The sequence below is a fragment of the Triticum urartu genome, chromosome 3A (assembly GCF_056163025.1).
Source record: "Triticum urartu cultivar PI428250 chromosome 3A, HENAU_Tu73, whole genome shotgun sequence".
NCBI lineage: Eukaryota > Viridiplantae > Streptophyta > Magnoliopsida > Poales > Poaceae > Triticum > Triticum urartu.
In genome coordinates this window covers 251,328,324-251,342,224 of record NC_141875.1, presented here as the reverse complement: position 1 = coordinate 251,342,224, position 13,901 = coordinate 251,328,324, and the positions used below count along the sequence as shown (strand labels likewise).

The 13,901-nt window shown below is 41.6% G+C and overlaps 1 pseudogene; it reads right to left on the bottom strand.

The window, feature by feature from the left end:
- Positions 1-11,339: 11,339 nt before the first annotated feature.
- LOC147979367 (uncharacterized) lies at positions 11,340-12,273 on the bottom strand (annotated as a pseudogene).
- Between the last annotated feature and the right edge of the window lie 1,628 nt (positions 12,274-13,901).

The window sequence follows — 13,901 nt, the reverse complement described above, 5'->3', positions numbered from 1 at the left end:
CGGGTCGTTACAAGATGGTATCAGAGCACATGTTGACTGTAGGACATGACCCCTAGAAACTGGTAAGCCCATAGGAAAGATTTTCTCTCGAACTTTATTTTCAAAAGGATCTTTTACCTCTCTTCTCTTCTGAACTTATTCAAAATATTCCTTTTAGTTAGACTATACCCCTTTCCCCTTTTCACCACGCGAAGATTCGATTGATGAGACCACTCCGAGAAGGACAAGATATGGAACAACTAAGACCACTTCGGAATGAAGAGGATTTTATCGTGCATTATGATAATGGAAACTACAAGGCTTGAAGACTCCGGAGACTATGAGAATTTGAAGGCTCTGAAGAAATTCTAGAGTGAAGTGATTTTGGAAGGCTCTAAATAGGATCCACTTAAGTTATTCTCGGATCCTTCTGAATTTCTTTACTGAAGAACCCCTGGCTTACACATTTTAGATGAAGAGCCTCACCCTGAACCAAAGACAACACTACAAAGATTTTTCCTATGATCCAGCCTTATGGAATTTGTCAGACTATTGAAGTTGCCGAATACCTGAGATGAAGGCGTATTGGAGAAAGACCAGAACATGGAGCATTAGAACTCAGAGTTTTTGTCTAGAAAATCCTAAGGCATGAGATATCAACTATGGAAGACAGCTCATGGCAATGACAAGGGAAGAAACACGGCTATCCATGATGTTATCGCCCGCTTATGCTATTGTCACTGTGCTGAGTTAAGCATGCATTTCGTCGGAAGGATTGGATGACAAAAGGGCTAATGGAGCACCTGTCAGCAAAGGATGCAGTTAACCTTCGCTAGTGTATCACCAGGATCTGGAGTAGTACATCAAGAAATTTTGAGATAGAGCTTCAGGAAGCCGTATTTGACAAAGAAGTGTTTTGTGAAGAACTCAGAACCTAGAAGCTGAAATGCAGCCCAGCTGGAGGAGTAAAACCTCGAGATACCGGAGATTCGTCGGGAACTGAAGGACAGTAGGACCATGGTTCATGCCAAGGATGTTGAAACCCAGAAGTTTGGAACACAAATCCAGAAATATTGAAGGATGTCACGAGAGACTTCGCGTCAACAGAGAAGATCTGGCAAAAGAACTTGAGAAGGACAAGCACGATCAGAAGTAGCCATCGGAGACATGAACCAGACTTGAAGAGTTTGGCGACGTTGAAGATTTATTGACCTTTAGAAGACCAAACCCATGTTATATACCCACGTCAGATGTGACGATTGTGAGCTGTCATTTGTTTGATGTTTTCCGACAGCCACAAATAAAATTTGTCTTTTCAAAACTATTGTTTGCATTGTTTGTATCCCTTTCTATCTCTCTTATCTCACCCCAAACCCTTGGAACCAATAGAGGATGAATGGAGATGAGCTTGTATATTCTGGACCGATGAGTCAATTGGAGACATACCTATGGATTCAGAACATGGAGGATCACATGGAGAATAACCCTATAGTCGGAAAGGATATGACCCAGCATGCTCTTTAGTGCTTTGAAAGAGGTGCTGCTACTTGGTGGAGGATGTACCAAACCATCAATGGATGGCAAGGAGTAACCACTTGGAAAGAATTTCAGTTGACTCTGCAAAGGTCTCGGCTTGTGTCCCAGAAGTTAAAGCCTTATGGAAATGATATGAAGAAACCTTGTGCATGCAAACTCTATGGATAAATAGGACACAACCATAAGGAACACAAGGATGAATGCCCTAATTGTGAAGAAAGTCACCCAGCTGAAGAATGCCCAACTAGGCAAATTACTTGTTTCTTGTGTGAAGGGACTACCCACTACCCTACTCAATGTCACATTTACCCTATGATACAAAGAACCGTACAACAAAAGAAAGAAGCAATGAAAGGAGCCCTCATGGAAATTTTAGAAGAACATGTGATGAAGGAAGAGGTGAAGGACACGCACGAAAGAAACCCAATTAAACCCTGCACCAAGTCTTGCTATTCATGTGGAGAAGAAGGACACATCTCCTAGAATTGTCGGAATGGGGATCTAGTAGAATTCCCGACAGAGGAAGTAGAGTATGACCCACTGGAAATAGAAGCCCTGATTGGAACGGAAAAATCCAGGAAGAGAAATAGATTGGATTCCAGGAAGGACCTAAGTCATATCACCTGTTTCAGGTGCAAGGAGTCAGGGCACTACTTCAGCAGTTGCCCAAAAAGGAAACCTCGAGACTTGTCAGAAGTAATATGTTTTCGTTGTAATGAAGCAGGGCACTTTGCCAGAGATTGTCCCAAGGAGAAGGAGACTTGTGATAATTAGTTGTGTCTGTGGGAAGTATAGTAGTAGTAGTGAGAGCATTTCCATTATATTAAGGCGATGAGTTGAGGCATGTAATGGAAAAGTAAGAGATTGTAAATAATTGGAGAATCAATAAAGTTAGTATCGTGGGTACTAATTTGGATTTTATGAGTAGTTACTCTATGAATAAAGATTTTGACCATTTTCGAGGATAAGAGAAATATGGTCTATGGATGAATTGGAGCATTTTAAGGGTGGTAGTACCCTGTGAGGAGATTGACCCCGGAAAGGATAATGATATTCCACGGAGTGGACTTCATAAGTATAAGTTTTATCTCGATATGTGGGATACCCCAAGAGTATGAAGTTATGAAGTACTATTGGATATAAAGGAGGTAGAATGTTGGTAATATGGAGCAATTATAACTCCATGATGAGTTTGAGTAATCACGTTTAGTTTGGTACGAATAGAAGGAAATGAGACAGTACAATTGGATGGATTTAAGAAATGCTAGGAAGCTAGATGTTGGAATAATGAACAGTTGATCGATGACGAGTTCAAGGTTTGCAAGTTATGAGATGGGCCATAACCCACAGGCCCCAGGACCTGCCAAGAAGCAAGCACATTCTTGCTGAAGGAAAAAACCCTGGAAGAGGATATGCGTTTATCAACAGACGATCTTATAGGAGTTTACGCAAAACCTGAGAGTTGTGAAGGAACGATAGATGTTTTGTTTGGCTTGCAGAATCAATGGATTTTTTCGAACGCAGTTCGTCGACAAGAAAAATTATGCAATGCTTGTGAGGATGACCAAGTGTTAGAATGCGAGATTCGCTAAACCATATACAAGGTAATGATTTGGGCGCGGGATGGATTGATCACCATACCGACTTACTCTTATTGTTCACCTTGCTATACGAGATGGTAAATCTGAGTGACTTGCCTATAGTAGAGAGACGAAGATCAAAACCCTGTTTAAACCTTACAATGGTATGACAATTTTCCCTTGTACAAGGCAGTGGTTGCCAATCGTTGGACATATGGTGAAGTTCAACCTAGACCCATTTCCTGCAGGAGAAACCATAAATTGTTGACCACCATGAGATATCGATAGTTGTTTAGTATTGGCGCCAGACCCGTCAGTTAAGAAGACCCAGTATCGGAATAACCTTACCAAGACGAAAAGACAGGGGAATTGAGGAAAATGTTATGCCACTACCGGAAGAGCCCAGAGAAGGAATTTTCCCGAGAATCTGAAAAGACCGACTCTGTCAAAGAATAAGGATGGATTATATGAGTTTTGATGGAACTGTAACCATGCTTCTAAGGGTGGTAGCACCCCAGACCTCCAGTGATGATCGATGGATTTTGAGAAGACCCCCAAACCCTAACCTATTTCTTGCTAGCCTCTCCAAATCTCGAGGACGAGATTCATTTTAAGGGTGGTAGGTTTGTAACATCCCAAAATCCTAAATTTTGGAATGTTATAATAAATAGATAGTTTTGATTGCTCTGTGATTGATTGGCTGAAAGTGAGTGAAATTCAAAACTTTTCGAAAGTTAAATGAGAGGGAATAAAAGGACTTTCCCAAACTTTCATTTTGCATTTATGATCTCCATGAATTTAAATACTTTTCATCACGAAACCCTAGAGAGAAGATGACATGACTTCTTCCAATTAAATAAATGAAAAGGGTATCAAAAATATTTGAATTTCATTTGGAAAATATTTCAAATTCAGAAACTTTAAGCAACTCAATGATTTTCATGAGAAGATAAAATGACTTCTTCAAAACAATAAAATATGAGTTAGGAGTTTCGAAGAATCAAATTGAAAAGTCCCCTTTGGAATTATTTTCAATTTGGGGTTATTTGGTTTTTATCTCAAATTATTTTTCTCCAAAAATAAAATATATGGAAATTAGGGTTATTTTTAAAATGATTTTTACTGGATTTTATTAGAGCAGTAGCACGGTTTGATTTATTTGAATTTGTGTAGATTTTATTTGATACTAGAAAAATGTTCAAGTCGTAGAAAATCTTTTTCTAAAAATTTTGATATATTATAGGCCTATAGTATTTTTATTTATTTATTTTATTTCGTTTTCTTGTTTGCAAAAGTATTTTAAAAAAAGTATCTCCCTTTCGCCGAACTAGGCCGGCCGCACTCCCAGCCGAAGCCCAGCCCAGCCGGCCCGTCCGCCAAACCCTCCGTCCCGAGCACTGCCGCGACCGTCGCTGCCTCGACGTCCGTGCTCCGCCCGGACTCCCCGCCGCCTCTCCTTGGCCCCTCCCCCACGCCTCGCGCCTCCCCTGACCTCCTATAAAGGCCGCAGCCCCGGGCCCCGATCTCTCTCTCCTCCTTTTGCTGCGCCACCGCCGACCTCGCCGCTTCTGCTGCCAAACGCCGCTCTCGCTTGCGCTCGCCGCAGCTGCACCACCGGCACCGCACCGCACCACCGCCTCCGCCCGCACGCGCCGCCGCCCCGTCGCCGTTCCCGCACCCTGCCCCGCAGCCGCTGTCGCCGGATGCATGCCGCTGCCGCCAGTCTGCCAACCGTCGCCGGCGCCGGTTTTTGCCGTAAAACCGACGAGCCGCCCGAACGGTAAAAACCGCAAAAGCCCGAACCGATTTTTCCCTTTAGATCAGTTTTCCTTTTTAGTTAGTCCTATTCAGTGAACGTTCGCTGTTTATACTTTCGCAGTGAACGAATTCATTCGTTAGCGTTCTGTAACGAACGTTCGTTATTTAGTCTTTTCCTTTTTCTTTTTAATTTCGGTCAGGGACCTATCTGTGATTATTTTCTTTACAGATTAGTCCATGTTCTTCAAACCTTCGTTACTTTTCGCTCGTTTGTCCAAATCCAACGAAACCAACGCCACTTCTTCGTTATGACCCCCTATATCCTATAAAAAAACTTGAACATGTTTTTGAAAGTTTAAAATTTGAATTCAAAAAGATTTATATTCAAACTTTGTTTGATCATAACTTGAGTTTTATAACTCCGATTTAGTTGATTCTTTTTGCAAATCGAAGCTCTTGACCTAAACTTTATGATAAGGCCAAATTCACATAATTTTGGTACTGTTAGAAATTGTTTTATGTTGCAAGAGTTATTTGCTTGGTTTTTGATGTTTTCGGAAGTGTCTTCTTCGTTCTTCTTGATCTTTTGAGTGATTGCTTATGTGTGGTTACTATTGCTTACTTACGATAGATTGATCGGAGTGAGGCGAGTAGAAATATCCGGAGTTATGAGTTCGAATCATCTTCATCAACAGTATGAGGCAAGTTCACACTTTGATCATACTTTTCATACCCAGTTTTTATGCATTAGTTTCAACCCTCAAACATTGCATGGTTAGGATTTGGTAACATGTGGGTATTGGGAAGTAGTTGATGAGGTAGAACCTATTATCCTACATTCAAACCTTGGGAGTTATTTTTATGTTATGCTCATACTGCTATGCTATGCTCGTAGACGTGGATTGGTTTGAGAGAATTCATAACAGATGTGAGAGTTGTTAACTAAGGTTTAACTTAAGGTGGCTACTTTAATACACATCTGGGTGGAATGGTAGGGGCACCCTGGAGCACCCAGTGGTTTGCCCGGGCACCTGGAGAACCCAGTGTTTGCCCAAGGGGATCCCGGAGGACCCGTGTGATTACCCTATGGAATGCCACCCAGGCTTGAAGGGATCATAAGATTATTCATGCTAGAAACTTCCGTGTGCAGCCACAAGCCATTGTGGGCTCTGGCATAGTTGAGTAAGTTGCGTGAAGCTCTCGAAGAGGTAGACTAGCAGATGTAGTGGGTTGTAGGTGGTACTTTCTATCTAGAGTAGAGAGTTAATTCTTCAGAAAGACTATGCCTCAAATCTCCGACCATGGATGTATTCGAGTCTTGTGGGGAAAAGTGCGCAAACCTCTGCAGAGTGTATAAACGAATCAAGGTTAGCCGTGTCCCCGGTTATGGACAATTTGAGATGGGAAAACTTTGTTTTTGCCACTCTAGATTTTGCCAACTTTGCTTATGCCACTCTAGAATTTGACATCTCACTTTTGCCACTCTTAGCTTTTGACAATACATCACAAATGCCATTCCATGGCAAAAACGATAATTTTTCATTTCATTTTTGCCACTCTTAGCTTTTGACATGTATCACAATTGCCACTCTAAATTTTTTGCTTTTGCCACGGAATGACAAAAGTGATATATTGTCAAAATCTATGAGTGGCAAAAGTGAAATGTCAAATTCTAGATTGGCTTAAGCAAAGTTGGCAAAAACTAGAGTGGCAAAAACAAAGTTTTCCCTTTGAGTATCTGGTACTTGAATTATTGATTTGATCTCATCACTCTAAACTAATTTGTTGGGTTATGATTACTTTAATTGGGATTGAGTTGGAGGAACCTTCTCGATGATGTTTCAACCACCATGATAGTTAAATAAAATTTATGCCTTTGTTGTAGGAAAAGATTGGATTTTCGCAAAAACATTATAACCATAGAGCCCCCACCATCCGTATATGCATGTAGTGATAGTTATTATTCATCATTGCTCTATGGTGTGAATTTGCCAGTACATTCAATGTACTGACCCTTTGTGGCTGCAACGTCTCATGTTGCAGGATTATCTTACGACGAGTAAGTGATACGTTAGGGTTACGATTTCTACACTCAACTTTGCCGTTAGTGTTGATGGGAATCCACAACCTTGTTGCTACTTACGCTATTTGGATGGAGGTAATAGTATTTATGTTACTTTATACATGTGATTTACCTTTGTTATAAATCCTCGAGTACTGTGTGTGTCAGCATACCGATCCAGGGATGACACTTAAGCATAGAGACTTGACCATCTGAGGTTGGGTCGCTACAGATTAGATCACGGAGGGCTTCTACATCAACACCATAGCCTCTCCGATGATGTGTGAGTAGTTTACCACAGACCTTCGGGTCCATAGTTATTAGCTAGATGGCTTCTTCTCTCTCTTTGGATCTCAATACAAAGTTCTCCTCGATGTTCTTGGAGATCTATTCGATGTAATTCTTTTTGCGGTGTGTTTGCTGAGATCCGATGGATTGTGGGTTTATGATTAAGATTATCTATGAACAATATTTGATTCTTCTCTGAATTCTTATATGCATGATTTGATATCTTTGCAAGTCTCTACGAATTATCAGTTTGGTTTGGCCTACTAGATTGATCTTTCTTGCAATGGGAGAAGTGCTTAGCTTTGGGTTCAATCTTGCGGTGCTCGATCCCAGTGAAAAAAAGGGAAACGACATGTATTGTATTGTTGCCATCGAGAATAAAAAGATGGGGTTTATATCATATTGCTTGAGTTTATCCCTCTACATCATGTCATCTTGCCTAATGCGTTACTTTGTTCTTCTGAACTAAATACTCTAGATGCATGCTGGATAGCGGTCGATATATGGAGTAATAGTAGTAGATGCAGAATCATTTCAGTCTACTTGACACGGACGTGATGCCTATGTTCATCATCGTGCCTAGATATCATCATAAATATGCGCTTCTCTATCAATTGCTCGGTAGTAATTTGTTCACCCACCATAATATATGCTATCTTGAGAGAAGCCACTAGTGAAACCTATGGCCCCCGGGTCTACTTTACATCATATAAGTTTCTGATCTACAATTCTAGTTTACTATTTATTTTGCAATCTTTACCTTTCAATCTATACAAAAAAATACCAAAAATATTTATCTTATTATCTCTATCAGATCTCACTTTCGTAAGTGACCGTGAAGGGATTGACAACCCCTTTATCGCGTTGGTTGCGAGGTTCTTGTTTGTTTGTGCAGGTATTAGGTGACTTGCGTGTAGTCTCCTACTGGATTGATACCTTGGTTCTCAAAAACTGAGGGAAATACTTACGCTACTTTGCTGCATCACCCTTTCCTCTTCAAGGGAAAAACAACGAATGCTCAAGAGGTAGAAACCACCAACGATCTAAAAGCGCTCAAGGCTTCGGGCTTGAAATGCCAGAATCTTGTCAACATCCAGGACCACTACAAGGTCTGGGGCAGCGACAACAACAAACAGAACTCCCTGGTTGACCTCGCCTCGTCCATCATCGCCCCTACTACAGGAAGATGAAGGATGGGAGCAAGAAGGACAAAAATGCCTGGCACAGTGTCTGGCATAAGAGACTGGATGAACAACACGTCAAGTACGCATACACAAGCTACGAGAGTACATGCGGATCGTTGACATGAGGGGGTGTCTTCTTCCTGCCCAGACGAGGGATCAAGCCACAGAGCAGTGGCGTGAGCATCACAAGAATTAGATGACTCGACGATCATTTCTCCTAGTTTAGAATGCACGCAATTGTTTATTGAGGTGTGTGCGAATGATCTGTATAGTCACTTATGTAATTGGATGCTTATTTCATTTATATATACACACACACACATGTTATTCTTCTATAGACAGAGCAAATCATACGGCTTATTAGCAACAATCGTTTGTGTTATTATTGGTCTTCGCACACATTTCTGATTACGGACCTGTTTGCCGCGTATCACACACATCTTGTTCAGTTGAACCGTTTCCATTGTGTTGCCTAATCACACACAGTTCTTCCTAGTGAACTGTATGCCATATATCGCACATACACCCTCATCTAGCTGCATGTTTCTGTTGTTCTGCATCATCACAAACAGTTCTTCTGGATTAACCGTTTTCCACTCATCGCACACGCAACTCTAATATGAACAGTGTTTGATGTCGCCGCCATCGCAATTGTTTTGCATCTTTTTTTGACGGTTTTATTACAACACCGTTTGTGATTGATGCATCGCACACAGTTACGTCGAAGGGTCTCTGATTCGACTGTTGCGTTTGGACCATCCTGCAGTAGTGGAAGTTGTTTGGTCCATCCATGGCCTTGGCAGCACCGTCTCCACTATGGGCATTAGCTCATTCGGCGCAGCCGCCGACGGGGATGCTGTCGTTGGTACCGTGCCCTTGCTGCAAAATCTGGTCAACCATCTGCCTAGTTTCTAAGTCGGAAGCAAATCCTGGAAGGGTTTTCTACAAATGCCCCAATCATCGTGTAAGATTCTTGTTTATCCTTTATTTCCTTTTGCTTTTTTGCATATGGAATGCACTCCTATGCTTACCACATCTGATTGATTTTGGGCTATAGGTTGGACCAAATCCTTGCCAACACTACTACTGGGAAGATGGCCCAGATAACTACATGGATTTCGTTGTCAGTAATGGGCACACTACCCCTACAATTGGTAGTGCATATTCAACTATTGTGAATGGTAACGAAGAAACCAATGGGAAAGAAGAGTGTGGAGTAATGAAGCATAACAACACTGGTTGTGTGATGATGGCAGATGTATTGAAGAAGATGGAAGAGCTGGTATTTCTCTGTAGGATTATTTTCATTGCACTTGTGATCGGGATTGCAATCATGGTGTTTGTAGTTCTTTAAGAAATGAGAATGCAATTATGTAGTTGGTTAGAAATGAGAAATCAGCGCTGGTTTGATGTATGCCATGGATGTATGACAAGTGTTTTTGTAATGGAAATTAATGAAATGTTGGCAGTGCAGTAATTGGCAAAGATTTGTTTGTTTTTCAGAAATTTTGACAACATTTTGTTATTTTTTTCCAGAAATTTTTGCAGCATGTTGTTCTTAAATGTGCTTGAAACAATGACCAATAATAAGGTGAGAAATCTTGGAAACTTGAAAGAAGACATAAACTTAGCCACACGAGTCATAAGGTTTTAAGGTGCACATCATAAGGTGCAGATGTTACATAGTTTCATGGTTTGTTTGAAACCTACAACAACAAGACAACATTAGGTTTCACTACAAACCATCTACTATCCTATCAAGAGAAGATCAACATGGTTCTCTCCAAAATATGTCCAACTATTGCTTCTGTCCAAAATATGTCCACCGTTTGCTTCTATCAAAAAAGAAACACTTCACTTCACTGTATTATATCAACTTCACTGCTTAGCCTTTGTTGGGGCTTTCTTTTCCTTGGTTTTTGGCACTTTCTTCCTTCTCTTCAAGACAAGTGTTGCAGTAGTTTGCACTCTTGGAGGGGGTAGGGCATCTCTACAGGCCGCAATGAACTAGCAATCTGGCAAAGGAGCTGGCAATGATGTCTGTGATTGTTGTGTAGCTATAACATACAATTGAAGCATGTGCATCACTTAGTAATTAGCAGGAAAGTACATAGTAGCATTTAGGTAATTAACACTGCAACACTCACCTGGTATTGCAAAATTTCAATGATAGTAGATGAATCAAGATCATAAGTCACTGAAGGTGAAACCAAACTGGATGCTCTTTTTCCAAGTTGTGGGCATGACTTTTTCTGCATAATATGTGTTACACTGTAAAAATGCATAAATTTTGAAAGAATGTACAAATGCAGAAATTTTGAAAAAATGAACACCTTGCAAGTAGGCTTTTTTATTGGAAGTTTCTTTCTCTAGCTAGGTGCTGGTTGTGCTTCTGCTGCTTCTTTAGGAAGAACAATCTGAATAGGTTCTGGCTATGCCTCTTATGTTGCTTCAGGTGCACCTCCTGTTGCTGCTTCCGCTGGTGCATCTCATGTTTCTGCTTCTGGTGCATATTATGGTACATCCGGTGCATCTCATGTTGCTGCTTCTAGTGCATCTTGTGTTGCTGGGCCCCTACCAAGTTCAGGGCATTTTATTTTGTTGTGCCCTAGCTACTGGCACACACTACAATGCCCGACAATGTCGTGGCTGCTCATCCTAGTACCATGTTCTTCCTCTAGTGGGTTCTTCTTCCTTTTTCCACAGACCTGCCAACTTGCTTCTCATATTTGGGTGGTGCCATTGGAGGGCCATTTGTTTTTGGCCACACTCTGGGATCACTGCATGGCATTATGATTTTACTATAAGCATCTTTGAAAGCCTGAATGTTGTAGCACTTGTTTACCACATCTTCTGGCTTAATCCTCTCATACCTTAGACATGCCACTTCATGTCTACATGGAATTCTAGGGAACTGCCAGACCCTACATGAGCACTCTTCCTTATGTATGTTCACTTCCATGTATCAGTATCTTCCACTTCAACTATGGCAATTGCAATGGGAAAGATACAACCATTGGGATCAACTCCAACAGCTGTCAACATCACTCCACCATACTTGTTCTTAATGTGGCACCCATCAATGCATATAATTGGAATGCAAGCAAATAAGAAACCTCTCTTGCATCCATCCAATTACATGTAACAGTTCTCAGGAACTCCATCTTTTGCATTCACAAAAACAATGTACTTCCAGGATTTGACCTTCTAACTTCAGCTGCAAAGTCCCAAAGTAAATTGTATTGTTCTAGTTCATCTCCATTTATTTGCTTTAGTGCATTTTTTTTCTTGCTCTTGCTAGCTTGCTTCTAGTCGGAAGCATATTGTAGTCCACCTGAACAAGCCTGGCAAAGTTCTGTAAGGACATCTTCTCATCTGCTCTAAATGTCTCCACATACTTGGTAGCCAGATATCTTGTTGTGAATTGCTTCAGTGCCCACTCTCTTCATATGTATGTTTTCCCACACACTTCTTCACAACTCAAGATTTTGTCCTGCTATTAGGTGCAGCAAATAAGAACCAGGGACAATCACCAACACATGCCCTTACCCTCTGCTTATCATTTTTATGTACTGTATTTGCACTCTTTGTTCCACAATGTACTCTTGAATTGCTTCCCTCAGTTCAGTCACAGTCAAGACCACCATGCCTATGTGAAATTTCACTTCTTCCATGTTCTCTGGCCTCCACCTTTTGAGCTTCACTTTCTTCTTCCTTTTTTTCCTTCCTTGAGCATCAACTAGTTCCACTTCCTCTGTCGAATCACTCTCTTCAAGCTCCGAATCTTCCAACTCTTGCAACTCATCAGATTCATAGTCACTGTCCTGCTCCCATTTGGATTTCTTCCTTTTCTTCTGCTCAAATTTGTGACCCACCCATTCTTCATAAGGGTCATCATCTTTGCCTACTTCATTGTCAGAGTCAACCCAATCTGAATCCCACTCACTGTCATCACTATCACTGTCTTTTTCATTGGGAATTTCTTCTTCTACCACAAGCTTTCTCCTGCTTCTTCTGAGCTCATGGCTAACACTTTGTGCCATTGGTGGAACACTGCTACTGCCTACATTGTTGCTGCCTGCATGACATTGGTTGAGATTGCCTTTCCGAGCTTTAACATTAAACCTAGGACTGCCCCTAATTCCAGTATTAAATTGAGGAGACTTAGGGCTTAGTACATGAGGAAGATCAGGTGTACCACTAACATGAATGTCACCAATTACATTGTCAAATGTCATATCTTTATGGTCGACAAACAACTGGAAATACTAAAATTTTGGGACAACTGCTGTCATGTGCAATGTGTCAGTGTCGCAGTCCACAATCCGAAGACCATCAGCTAGATTCTTTCCAGGGAGCAACCAATACAAAGTGAAGTTCGATTGGTCACTATATCCTAATTGTTGCATAAAATCAGTGAGCTAGAGAGTAGACCATGTATCTACTTCACATCCATCAAACACATCATCTTTGCCATCAACATATGACTTGGACTTGCCAAATCCGCAAAAAAACATCATAGTTTATTTCTAGACTGAAAAGCTCCTCTTGTGGTCCTAGATTGCAAGGGATTCGGTCATTGATTCAGCCTAAATGAGAAGAAGGGGGACGAAATAGTAGGATTGGGATTAGGGTTACGAGCACTTACCATATCGCGGAGGAGGATCTCCGGGTCGCCGCAGATGTGGAACCATCCTAGCGCCGCCGTCGCCGGACGACAGCCGGCAACGACCCCTCTTCTCACCGGAGCAGCGCCGTCAATTGCCCTGTTTTTGCCAGAGAGGGAGAGGAGAGGGGTGGGGAAGAGGAACGGGCCACGAATGAAAGGGAATTAGGGTTAGAGGGTTTTTCTACAAATATTCACGACCGGTCGTTATCCCGCCTGGGCCCTCTGCTGTCGACGTGGCCTGGTCAAAGCGCCACGTAAGCTGGTTAGCGGGGTGCAGACGAGATTAGGACCTTGGATGAACAACTTAAAAAGATTTGGGACCCAATCAACACTTTTAGAAAAGAATTAGGACCGCCCTTGCATTCGTTATCCCGCCTGGGCCCTCTAAATGTCATAGCTTGTTCGGCGCGTTCAGTTTAGTACCTAAAATTGTAAAATACGTAAAAGTGGTGCCATAACTTGTCCAAATGATGCATATATGGTGCCTTCGCTCGTATTCCATTGATGCAGTGCATGCGTGGCATACCAGTGTGTCGCTAGCCCACACGTCATTGGCTGCGGGCGCGCTGTGAGCTGTGTTTGCTCTTTTTTTCCAAGGAACACCCTGCACTTTAATTAAATAGAACAAATATTCAGGTAACTATGCTGCAGGTACATTCAGTGATCTGTACTGCAAAAAATTCAGATAACCAGTTGCACCAATATTCAGTGATATGTACTATTCAATACAACAAAATATCAGTTAGCTATGCAGAACAATTTAGTTGTGTACTTTACATACACTGCACACATTCCCTACATCTCTAATGCATTGCACTTGCACACATTCAACACATATATTCAGT